This window comes from Tachypleus tridentatus, chromosome 9, assembly GCF_004210375.1.
Source record: "Tachypleus tridentatus isolate NWPU-2018 chromosome 9, ASM421037v1, whole genome shotgun sequence".
In the NCBI taxonomy this organism is placed as follows: domain Eukaryota; kingdom Metazoa; phylum Arthropoda; class Merostomata; order Xiphosura; family Limulidae; genus Tachypleus; species Tachypleus tridentatus.
Genome location: NC_134833.1, coordinates 29,759,543 through 29,772,822, shown reverse-complemented (window position 1 = coordinate 29,772,822; position 13,280 = coordinate 29,759,543). Strand labels below are relative to the sequence as shown.

At 36.7% G+C, this 13,280-nt stretch overlaps 1 pseudogene across 1 annotated transcript in view; it reads right to left on the bottom strand.

Annotated features, from left to right (window-relative positions):
• The window catches only part of LOC143224952 (acetylcholine receptor subunit alpha-like), a 169,724-nt pseudogene that overhangs the window by 5,255 nt on the left and 151,189 nt on the right, over positions 1–13,280 (bottom strand). The window contains exons 4-6 of the transcript XR_013013532.1: positions 11,829–11,938; positions 10,466–10,644; positions 2,926–3,809 (exon numbers count right to left, since the gene is read on the bottom strand). The product of XR_013013532.1 is annotated as an acetylcholine receptor subunit alpha-like (transcript). The remainder of the gene's footprint in view (positions 1–2,925; positions 3,810–10,465; positions 10,645–11,828; positions 11,939–13,280) is intronic.

Genomic DNA, 13,280 nt, shown 5'->3' with positions numbered 1-13,280 from the left:
AGCTGTAATGACGAAACTTTGGCTGACTTTAGATTTTTATTATTGTTAACTGGGGAATAAAAGTCGTTTTTTTCACCGACATTTTTGCCAAAAGAAAAGTAATTTTACGTTTTACTGTCTACATTCGTCCAATGCCAGTAGAAAAGTAAAAGTTAGCCTGTGTCATATAAACCAAGTGTGATGTTTTCCCTTCCAGTTTGATTAATCATATTTCATTATAAATTCATTATTCATTATTAACTAAGATGTAAAGCAACATTTTGTATCTCTTAAAATTACATATTTTTATTTTGGACAAACCTTGGAATGAATTCCAGAAAGAGAATTACACAACATTGGCTAATTTGAAGAAATAATTTACAATATGTCACTGTAAAATTAACTACGTTACTTCATTTATAAAGGACTTATTTTACTGCGAGTGCAAACAACAGATATCTGTTTATGTTGTTGTTATTTTTATAAAGAAAGATGGCGGAGAAAGAATGGATTGAAAAAAAACAATAAATATTTCAATTTAAACAACTAAAGTGTGGTTAAAATCCAAGAAATCAACTATCCATTGGATTATGTGATGAGAAGAGAAGAGTTTCTAATTTATGAGTTTATCATAAGTTGTGTCTTTGTGAAACAACAGCTGTGGCAACATCAGCGTCCATCTGGCTTGTACACACCAATTCGGAACATTAATCGTTATATTATCATCTTCTGGTCTTTGGATAATTAATCTGTACATGTCCTCATGGGAATTATACTGGAGCATCTCGTAGTTAAATCAGTGTTAACAATCTGGTGCAATGCTTATTGGTTAGGACTCTAGAATATAAATATTTGTTCTTACGTTTGAGAAAAGTTCCGAAAATTTCACCTCCTATAATATTGGCTTACATTTCATGTTTTTCAATATATTCTTTACATCAACATGTTGGGCATATTTATCAGTTAAGGCTGAAAAATACTTTTTCGTGTAATACATTTGTAAAACAGTTTTACAGTTTTATTAAACCACTGAGCCAAGCCGATCACTAGCGTTAAACCCTGAGCTATGATCTCACTTACGTTTATAAAATACTTTATGTACTTAAGGGCAAAGAAACAGGCCTTCAACACCAGAGTTTGTAGCACTTGTGAGCATAATTAAACTAATAATATAGTTTGTGTTAGGAAGAATGTTAGCAATCGGTTATTGATATAGTTTGTGTTAATAGGAGTGAAGATAGTTACAGATATAGTTTGTGTTAATAGGAGTGAAGGCAGTCATTGATTAAATTTCTAATATGACATGAAATGGCACAATTGTATTAAAACCAAACGTTTAATAGTACAGCAAATATTTATAAATGAAGCTGTCCCCACTATCAGAATACATTAAAATTGTTGTACTTGGTAGTTTTACTGTGTAAAGTTAATATACAAAATTGTGAGGGTGGGGACACCTAACCTTAACTGATGTAAAGTGGTGCAGGATGACGAACGTCCATTCGATTCATTCAGTTTACTGAAAGCGATGAGTGTGTAAGGAAGACGTGATTGATATCATAACTGTTAACATTTACCGAGTCTCATCTTGTGGAACCCTGTATTGTTAATAAAATATGCAAGTTTAATGTTCTTTTTTTATTTTCCCAGTAATGAATACTGTGTATCATTGTTTAACTTACATTATGACATGGGGCGTGGAATATTTTGTCAACTTTTGGACAAAACGTTTGCTGGAATATTGTTATGTATAATAATAACAATAATTGTTCCGGAATCTTTCACATGAAGATATTTTGTTTCCAGCGAAGGCAAACTGGGAACATTTACAGAATTAACACTCTAACACAAGATTGATGTCTAATTTACGTGGTTAACTTTTATGCAACGCTCTAATTGTCATAAGCACGTATGTAGCACGTACTGTATATATCTATATATATCTTTTACTAAGCCTTAAAAATATGATATTAACTATATGCGAGTTTCAAATAGTTCACAAAAGACTACTCCTCTTCAAACTTACTAAAGTTTACAAGTGTCACATAAGTAATGATATATTAAGAGATGCTTTTTTTATTGTTGGAGTGTTGTTTAGCTATAAACCTAACAATGGAAAAGTTAAAATAAGTATACTGTTAAAATCATGTTTGTTTCACTTGCGTAACTGTCAACAAAAGTACCTTTTTAACAAACTTTTTTTTTACAATATAAGGGCTCATTCACAAGTGGCCGAATAAGCTTAAGGGACTGATAAGGTATCTACAACAACAAAAATAAATGGATGTATCTGACAAAGTCAAAAGTACCCAAATAACGCTTGGTTACATATTTCTTTCCCCGAATAATACGCTTAAATTGTTTATTGCGCGTTTCAGATCAGAAATTTACAAAATCTTTATTTGAGATCTGTTTTTCCTTTCTGTTTTGTCTGTAGAAGCCTTGTAATTAAATAGCTTTTGAAATGAGCTTTTGTCTTTCATCTTTCAATCTAGCTGAAGAGTACAGGTATTGAACGAAAGGCCTCTTGGGTGAATAAATTGTAAGTGGCAAAAATATTAGATTGGTAAAAGAGTAGTCCACGAGTTGACGGTGGGTGGTGATAACTTGCTGCTTTTCCTCTAGTCTTACATTACCAAATTGGGGATGGCTAGCGCAGATAGCTCTCTTGTAGCTTTAAGTGAAACTCCAAACAAAATAAAACACAAATATTAGGATGAATGATTAGATTATAATGCTTTTGTTTGTTTTCGACATTTAAACCACATATTTCAACCCTAGTCTAATCTAATCCTCGTCTACACGGACTGTAGCTGAAAATTATTTTTTCGAGAACTTATTAATTTAGCGTATAATGCAAAATAACATATGTAAGAGGACTTGCCCATAAATTCCTGTCACTACTTATCGTTACGTAAACACACATAAAGCAGTCTTAGAACTCACGCTTATGTGTTCCTCGTATCTTCTCGTGTGGTCAGCTATGTAATGCACGGAATCCATCGCTTTTCAAATTCTGGACAGAAATGTAATCTTTTTGTTCCTGAACACTCTTCGTGCTCCTGCATCGTGGCTTGTTCGGACGTCATCGGAGTGGACATTGCCGTGGGCAAGTGTCCACTGTTACCATGAATTCTACACGCCGGGTAGTTTATCTCAGATCCATATTCGGCATCAAAGCTTTGTCTTCTGCTGCATGGCTCGTTTTGAGAGTTGTAATCTTTGAGTTCTGTTCCATTGCAAGTGCGAACCACCATCTTCCGAACCTCAGAAGTGGCATCCGAGGGTCTGCGCATGAGCAAAAGCCGGGGTAACATCTGCATGAAGACACGCTTTACCCAGGGGTTCATGCGATGAGTGGTACTGGTGCGAAAATGGACATTGAGTACCACAACCGTCACGATTATAGAGAGCGTTACGAGTATCATTGTAAATAGCAAGTACTTGCCCAATAGGGGTACAGTGAGTGAGGTTGGAGGGATGATTTCCGCCAGGAGGAGGAAGAACAGAGTCAGAGCTAACAGAATGGAAATGCTCAGTGTTACCTTCTGCCCGCTGTCTGAAGGAAGATAGAACACTAGTACTGTGAGGAATGAAATGCCCATGCAGGGAATGATCAGGTTAACAGTGTAGAATAACGTTTTCCGCCTCATGCTGATGTTAAAGGTGATATCAATGTATGGTTCCTCGCAGCACGTGTAGTATTTCTCATTTCGGACAGCAGGAACCTCCAGAACGTCCCACTCCACACTCAAATAGAAGTCGCTGAGATCGATTCCAATTTCCACAAGGTTTGTTCCAGGAACCTCTTCATCGTGTCGGAGGTCCACCTAGAAAGTCAAATAGTTGAGGATAACTCGATTACAAAAGTAAAGATTGTATGTCGAAATATGGAAAACCTGTTTAAGTACAATAACATATTTAATTCCAAATAACGAGTTTCATTCACAGCATTCAACTTTCAGAAAGCGTTTATTTAATTTTTCCAGTGAACAACAAAGCGGTTAAGTATTGTCAAAATTAAACTTCTAGTGAGAAAGAAAACGACTTGTATTTTCCAAAAATATTTTTAATCAACATTGTTTTTTATTATAAAATTATCTATTCGAAATTCATTTTTTCCGATATTTGAGGTGAGAGAAAATTGTTTACTTTAGAGTTTTCATACAAAGCTACATAGGGGATACTTCGCTCACCGCCCCTGATTTTGAACTGACAGACACGAGAGATGATACCTAATCAATGGCACCCGCCATCAACTCTTGGGCTACTCCAATCAAACAGTGGTATTTGACCGTCACTCTTATAACATACCCAAGTTAACAAAGTACACAGCTAATTATACGAAGTTTTTAAAGGTTTTTCTTAACGAAGATTTGGCTTGGTTTGAATTTTGCGCAAAGCTACACGATGGCTATCTATGCTAGCCATCCCTAATTTAGCAGAGGGAAGACAGCTATTCATCACCACCTACCACCAACACTTGGGCAACTCTTTTTCTAACGAATAGTGGGATTGACCGTCACTTATACACCCCCACGGCTGAAAGGGCGTACATGTTTGGTGTGACGTGAAATCGAACCCGCGACCCTCGGATTACAAGTCGAGATTCTTAACCACCTGGCCATGCTGGGCAATTTTGGAAAAAATTAAAAAATAAATTAAATATTTGCTTTTTACGCTGAATTTAGCAGATTGTAAAACCCAAAACTTTGTAAAACTGTAAAACCACCTGTCCATGCCAGGTCACTTTTGAAAAAGAATACCATAGGGTTAGTTCAGAATTAAGCCGACCAAACATATGATTTTTCCTTTTTCCGAGTACACGTGTCTCAGTCACTTGCAATTCAAATTTGTGACTATAAATATAAGACCGAGTATTAAAAAAAGTTCAGTTTTATTGCCTACACCAGCGACTTAACCCATAGCTAGTTAATTTCTATAATTTTTTCCAACTTTATTTTGTGTCACGTACTGTATAAAGCAGTGGTGCACAAAGTCCGGCCCGCGACGAGTCGCCGAGTGGTAAAACATAGAAAGTTCGCGCGCTTAGAGCTCGCGCCTGCAAGAAGATAAGCACTATAGAAGAATATGCATTAGATTAGATACTGGATGGTTCCATATTTGTGTCGAGCAATAAAGAAAATTTAATAAGCAAATCTCGTTAATGCATAGGCATTTAATCATTGGCACAATGACGTAATATTTCTGTAATTACGAAATCTCGCTCGTTTTTTGAGATTTACTTACGAGCCCTATTTTGATATTATTTCGTAACAAAAATGGCAGCTAATCGTAAAAGAAAAGTCGACGACGAAAACCGGCAGTTTCATGATGATTGGACTGCGCAATACTGTTTTGTTCAACAACAGAAGAACGTGATTTGTCTGCTGTGTCATTCGACAGTAGCATTGGCAAAGGTATCCAATATAAAGCGTCATTATGAGTCGAAGCATAAAGATTTCCACAACATTGTCAGTGATGAACGAACAGCTCGAATTGAATCTCTGCGGCGGTCGTTGAATCATCAACAGAAAGTTTTCTCAAAGCAGTCAGCAGATTTAGGTGCAGGATGTGAGGTCAGTTACGATATTTCGTTGATGATAGCGAAATCTGACCGACCGTTCACTGATGGTGATTTTTTTAAGCAATGTAGGATTATTGCATCGGAAAAGTTGTGATCGGAAGCAGTTCGCAAGCTACAGTGGCTTTGAATCGTATGACAGTTTAACGAAGAATTTCACACCTCTCAGCAGACGTGACAAGGCAGCTTACAAATAAAGCAGCCAATTTTGTCTACTTCTCTTTGGCAGCAGACGAGTCGACTGACATCAGTTCAACAGCACAGCTACTAGCTTTTGCTCGTGGTGTGTCGTCATCGTTTGATATCACAGAGGAACTAATCGGTATGGGTTCCATGAAGGGTCAGACAACTGGGTCTGCTATATTCGGAGACAGAACGACTGTGTAGTAGTGTTTCATTGGATTTCACGAAACTGGTAAGTGTGACAACTGATGGAGCACCAGCCATGACCGGAGAAAGTAGCGGGCTGCTAGCACTGTTGATGAAGCATCCAGGAAAAAAGAACAGACAGTTGATGAAGTTGCACTGTATTATTCACCAACAAAACCTGTGCAGTAAAGAACTTGGTTTTCAGGCACTGATGGCGTTAGTGATGAAAACCATTAATTTCATCAAATCACGAGGGCTCAATCACCGTCAGTTTCGAAGTCTTATTGAAGAAATTGATTCAGACTATGGTCACCTTGTGTATCACTGTGAAGTACGCTGGCTGAGTTGAGGGAAGATGCTCAGAAGATTCTGGGAATTGATTGATGAGGTGATAGAATTCCTCAGAAGCAAGAACAAAGACACAGAAGTGATTTCCATTATGATCTAGCATGGCAAGCTGATTTGAACTTTCTGGTCGAAATGACACAACACTTGAATGATCTGAATTTGAAGTTGCAAGGCAAAAATCAGCTTGTCTGTCAGCTTACAAATCACGTCTCAGCTTTCAGAACAAAGTTGCAGTTGTTCCAGCAGCAAGCAGCATCAGGCAACTTCGTGCTCTTTCCCACTTTTCAGTCATAGCTACAGAAGAATCAGGACATTGACACACAAGTTTATGTTGGGAAACTAGATACCTTAATTCAATTCTTAAACTCACGATTTCATGACTTTGACCAATGCAGATTGCTGATCCGTTCAGTGTGTCAATGGATGACTTGTTAGCATAATATCAGCTCAAACTTACTGATCTCCAGGCATCTGATGAACTGCGTGCTATTTACCGAGAAAACAGTTTGCTTGACTTCTACAAAACGTTGCCTGATACATTTGCTAATCTGAAAGAGAACACACTTGTCCACACCAGCATGTTTGTCAGCACGTACTGCTGTGAACAGGCTTTCTCGTATATGAAACTGAACAACAACAACACTCGCAATCAGCTGACTGATGATCACCTGGAAGCAGTCTTGCGTCTTTCAAAGTCAGTGCGATGGATGGTGTTGCATGAAATCTACGAGCTTAGAAATGTCCGGCTTGATGTTTGACGTGTTCTCATTTAAGAACACACAAATAACAATTGCATCAATGAGTTTGCACATTATTCTAAAAAATGAGATGTCCATCTTGTGTGAAACAACTGTGGAACGATTTTAATCTTCACTTTTTTGTAACCCCCAACGGTTACGAGAAGTCTGTTTGTGGCCCCTGACTAAAAAAGTTAATAAATTCGTTAATAAACGGTATTTTAAAGTGTGTCAGTGTCTTGTATTTATTATTATAACACATGTACTACATAATTTTCCAATAAAATGACATTCAGTGTGAAAAGCACTGAACGTTTTCAAAAAGGTCCGGCATGGCCAGGTGGTTAAGGCACTCGCCTCGTAATACGAGGGTCGAGGGTTCGAATCCCCGTCGCACCAAACATGCTCACCCTTTCAGCCGTGAGGGTGTTATAGTGTGACGGTCAATCCTACTATTCGTTGGTAAAAGAGTAGCCCAAGAGTTGGCGGAGGGACTAGCTGCCTTCCCTCTAGTCTTACACTGATAAATTAGGGACGGCTAGCGCAGATAGTCCTCGTGTAGCTTTGCGCGAAATTCAAAAACCAAACAAAAACAAATGAAGAATTAAAACATATCGCCAGTACTTGTGAAACGCTCACTAACATTTCCTCTATAATATTCGACGAATAGGACTCTTCATTTTGAAAATGATATGCCCTATGGTACTAATTGATCAATCATTATCGAATAGATAATACGCCCATCATGCTAAGAACGGTTTGATGATGTATCATTCTGGTGTTGAATCTTTTACGAAATTAATTTGTTTAGGTATGTAGGGTTTGTAGAAGTTCCGGTCACTGCGTCGAGGAGCCCGATGCGATCTTCATGCTAGCCTGCCTGTAATGGAAAGTTAAGGTTCATGGTTTGCGTCTCGTTGCCAAAAACATGTTGTAGTTGCATTGTAAGAGTGCCGATCAAATTCTACAGTTAGTTCAGATACCCCCCCCCAGTTGCTCAGCAGTATGTCTGCGGACCTACAACGCTAAAATCCGGGTTTCGATACCCGTGGTGGGCAGAGCACATATAGCCCATTGTGTAGTTTTGTGCTTAATTCAAAAGAACAATAAGAACAAACAACATCGTTCAGATAATAAAAGACAAAGCTTTGACGGTGGAGCTGGTGGCTAGTTGTTTTTTTCTTGTCTATCGGCTAAAAATTAAAATCCGTTATGCGCAGGTAATTCACTGCACAACAAAGTTTTTGCTTCTTGAACACTGTTGGGTGTTCCTTGTAGATTTTTGGCTGCTGATCATGAAAATCACATCAAAATTTGCCCATCACGTACCGTTTCATCGAAATCTTCAGTTTCACCCGAACATTGCTACAATGGAAAAACGATATCAGGGCAATTCGAATCCGTCAATGCTGGCTGGCTACTGTTGAACACTGGAACGTGATGCACCGGACATTGAATATAAACGAAAATCAGGAGCAAAACACTTTTAATTATGTTGAACTTAACAGCGTATTAGAAACATAAACGCAATTAAATATGTTATTACCGGTGAACGGTTAACTGTCTATTTCCCAGAGTTCTTACGTGATGAAGCAAAACCAAAACTATATTTGTGCATACCCACCAGGTACCTGTCACAATCAGCAAAAACTTATCAGGAAGCAAAACTTTTCAAAAAAATTGTTGTGCAGTGATAACCATTGTGGAGCTTGGTGCGAAAACTCTAAACAAACAAATATTGTTTTAAATAAAATGTAAAACAAAATTAAAACTCCTTGATTGCCTCTGGCTTCCCCAATATCTAAATAGTTGCTATCTGTTATTATGTTACAATAAGGTATTTTTTATATGCGCTATAAACCGATAAAGAAACAAAAAGTGGTCCTGCGAAATTCAACAAACAAACAAACAAATGAAACAAAAAATAAAACATATATATGCACTTCTCTCTATAAACGTAAAGTTATATCAACACGCGTTTTTCATGTAAGTAAGAAATTCATTAAAAAAATAAAATCATAAGTTCGCTCTAAATGACGTATATAGTCATTAAGTTTCTGTTCAATTAACTTAGATTGTGATAAGGTAATTTTAAATATAATAGTTTAAGAAAAATATATTTATTTTCTACACGCGACTTTCTTAAACTATTTCTATGATTAAAACATGCATGGTTGTAACGCCTTATCGATTAATATTCGTCAGTTTGTTTAAAATACTTTACTGGATTTAATGTTAACAATGATAGTGTATTTTTTCATATAAACTAGTTGAAAGCTCAGTTAAAGCTAGGCCCGGCATGATCAAGCATGTCAAGGCGTGCGACTCGTAATCTGAGGGTCGCGGGTTCGCATCCCCAACGCGCCAAACATGCTCGCCCTTTCAGCCGTGGGGGCGTTATAATGTGACGGTCAATCCCACTCTTCGTTGGTAAAAGAGTAGCCCAAGAGTTGGCGGTGGGTGGTGATAACTAGCTGCCTTCCATCTAGTCTTAAACTGCTAAATTAGGGACGGCTAGCGTAGATAGCCCTCGAGTAGCTTTGTGCGAAATTCAAACAAAAACAAAAACAATTAAAGCTCCAATATGTTATCACGTGGACTACACGTGCAGGTCAAATACCCCTAACCTCCAGGTGTCGCCGATTCTCGTTCTGAACTCTCATCAGAAGGAAGGCAAATAGTCATTAGCATACATTGTTTACAGCTACTGTTTTTAAACAAATATCCCTAATGATTATTACTTTTATTACGCGTCCGTAATTAACAGTGTGGGCAATGTTGAGTTGCATCATGGTTTCCTGACACAATAAGCTTCCTCCGCCTCCCGAGAAATTATTCCGTCCCTCTAAAAGATATTAAAAAGTAATTTACTTCTATCCAGACATTAAGCATTTGTTTAAATTAGTTCAGTCCTCGTGTGTATGCATATTCAACTTAACGTGGGCGAACTAAGTAAAGGTGTTTTTCCAACTGCATAGTTCTGTCTTATACAAAAGCATATTTTACAAGGGTCTTCTGAAACTTACACATTACTCCATATCACCGGAGAGAAATAACTTTAGTTTATTTTTAAATGTTACTCAGAAAACATTTCGGCTTCATTTGTATTTTGTCCCAATTCATTTGGTTTCGTAACAACTTTCGAAAAAAAAAATTGACCACCGTCCTTCGCTAGTCCTTTAGCGATCGTCTTCGACCAAGTGAAACCACTCGTAGGGCAATGACTGAACTGAGTTTCATGATAAGTGCGTCTAGTTTAGTTGTCCTAAGAGGTTAAATTGAAGTTACAATTAGCTTTACTTAGGAGATTAAATTAAGTCAAAAATTGTCCTCATAAGAGGTTTAGAGGATCGCGCTTGTTTTTCATCAAAATATCTTAAACGTCTAATGCGGCGTCTTTATCACGATAAAACAATTAGTTCTAACGTTAACTTTTACAAGAGGTTACCTTAAATCCGTCGTAGGTCCAAGAACCAAACTTCATCACGCACGTTTGCTCGTCAAATGGAAAGTACTCTACGTCAATAATGCACGAGCTCTTGTATATGGCGGGGGGCTTCCACTCAATGAACCCTGAAATTAACCATAGCTTTGGTAGCCAGAGTAACTTCGAAGTTTCCATCGGCACTATAAAAAAGTAGCAAATTTATTTCCTGATTCCACATAGCAATGCTAAAGAAATGCTTAGATTTTCGAAACTGCAGGTAATATGACACGTGTAATGTTGTTAGTGTTTAGTAGTTTTTATTGATACTGTTAAAGAACCTCTTTCTTACCCTCTTAATATTTCAAAGTAAGTTTTCTCAAATTTGAGAACAACAACAAGAAGCCCACAGTAAATGAAACCAACTGTCAGAGGTTTTGGTATTGGAGAAACTAGTTTTCTTCACATGAAAGATTATGGCCATCAAATCAATTGGAAGTCCAAAAGAATTTTATTCTAAATAGATAAAAGTTGCTTAATCAAAACCCCGCCGAATATGAACACCACTTTAGGCTTAACAACATTGTGGCTTTACGTATTCTCAAGAGAATTTGAAAGTCCGAGGTCAAGTCGGCACTGTTGACTAGTTTTCTTAACAGAAGATAACAAGTGACCGGAGGGAACACGCGATTGTGTCGAAACTACTTGCTGCTGTATCAAGACTTCTGGCAGTTTTTTCAGTTTATGTTTTTTTTTCACTACGATTCTTTCTTTCGATAACATGAAATTCCCCTCGTGTCGTTATGCTCCATGTTCGTTAAAATCTAAACTCTTGTTAAAAAGTTTTCACAATTTCCACTTTCTGATAACAGTTAATTTTCAAAGTTGGAAAAGAATTAACAGTTAAGAAATTCGAACATTTTCTCTTGTTTGTGTGTGTAAAGTTTAATGAAAAAAATTCACTTAAAATAATTGAAAATTGATTTTTACTCATTGCTGAGTGAGTGAATTTTATGATGCATTTAAATGAAAAAGTAACAGGTTTTTCAAAATATTAAAAAATTATTCCACAAACCAGGACAATGTTTTCTTATATTTTCGGGTTATATTAACATTGATTATAAAATATTTATAAAAAAAAATTATAATGGCGTTCTTGAAACGTCATTGTCCACTTCTTAAACAAACCAATGTCACGTTTTCAAATTTAACTAAAAGGAAACCAGAGCAAAATCACTCAATATTCTGTTTGAATCCATAAATTTTTTTTAATTGTTCGACAATTAGAATTTTTGGAACCATTTTAGGGAGGTATTTTGTTAGATATAATTTATCATATATGCGTACCGACTATTTTTCATAATATGTTTAGTACTTTATCACTCACTTGTTATATAAAACTATGTCAGGTTTCCAGATATGGTCCGAAGGCACGTGGAGCATGTCCACACCACCATATTCTCTCGGGTCCCAGCGAAGTTTGTAATCCTCCCAGAACTAGAAAGAAAATAGCAGTGAATTAAGTCGATGAATTTACATTTCGAGGTAGTACATATGTGAAAGATCGATGTTAGAAAATAACTCTCTCCCTTGTGGTAAGTCTACGGACTTACAGAGCTAAAATAAACACAAGAAAACAAGAAAATAACATAGAAATAAAAGAAATATAGATATATACGTTTGCTGAAATCAACACAACCTCACGATGTTTGAGTAAAGAAGTGAAAATTTGAACCAGAACAGCACCTCATTGCACGTGTAGGTTAGTAGGTCAAGTCAGAGATCTCTATAGTATTTTCTTGCGTAAGAAGAAAGAATTTGTGATTTATAAGGTTTTTGTGAACTTTTATTGCATACTAATGACAAAGTAAAGAGCAAAACAGTTAATGTATTAATGGTCCAGCAGTATCACGTGCTAACTAAGTTCAATAAGTTTATAAACGACTAGCGGTTAAAAAAGTAAATACATTAGTTTACATTTAAAATAATATTTATAATTATCATTTACGAGTAAGGAAAATAATTATAAGTTTGTATTGTAACTGCAAAAATGAAATATTTTGTTATTATTCTCTTTCTGAGCACTTAACGGTGTTTACTTCATTATCCGATGAAAACATGTTTGATGTACAGTAAACAGCGTAACGGAGTCAGCCATGTTAAAAAGTAATAATAATAGATTAAAATTACATATGGGGAAATTCTTCACATACAATGTAAAAATAATTTGATTTTTTAAACATTTAACCCGAACAGGCAGAAGCAAGAATATAACATCACCGCGTGTTTTAGTTGCGTGGCTTTAGATGCGCAGACTACAACTTTTAGCTGTTCTTGACAGACATTGGTCAGGGTAATGTTGTAACGCGCTGAAGTGTGTACGTATAGCTGAACAGGTTTAATATGTATTCATGTTTAGTTTTTCTTTCTATCTGTAGCTCTGATTTAATTCTCCGTCAGAACGGATCGTTTAGGAGTAAAAATATCTTGTTATAATGTTTTTCGATAGGAAGGAATGTTGTTAGAACTTGGCGATACAGTTAGCAACTGGAAATACAAAGGTTGAAGCAAGAACATTCTTTGTAAACACCTGTTCATAATGCGATACCTGAGTCACATGTAAAGAAGTGCTATTATCTCCTGTGTAACAGTTACTTCATTGTGTGAGTAGAATAAACCCAGATATATGGATGAAACAATCACTGAGGTGACTTCTCCAAGTCTGGGCTCGGCATGGCCAGGTGGTTAGGGCGCTCGACTAGTACTTTGAGAGTCGCGGGTTCGAATTCCCGTCGCACCAAACATGTTCGCTCTTTCAGCCGTGGGGGCATTATAATGT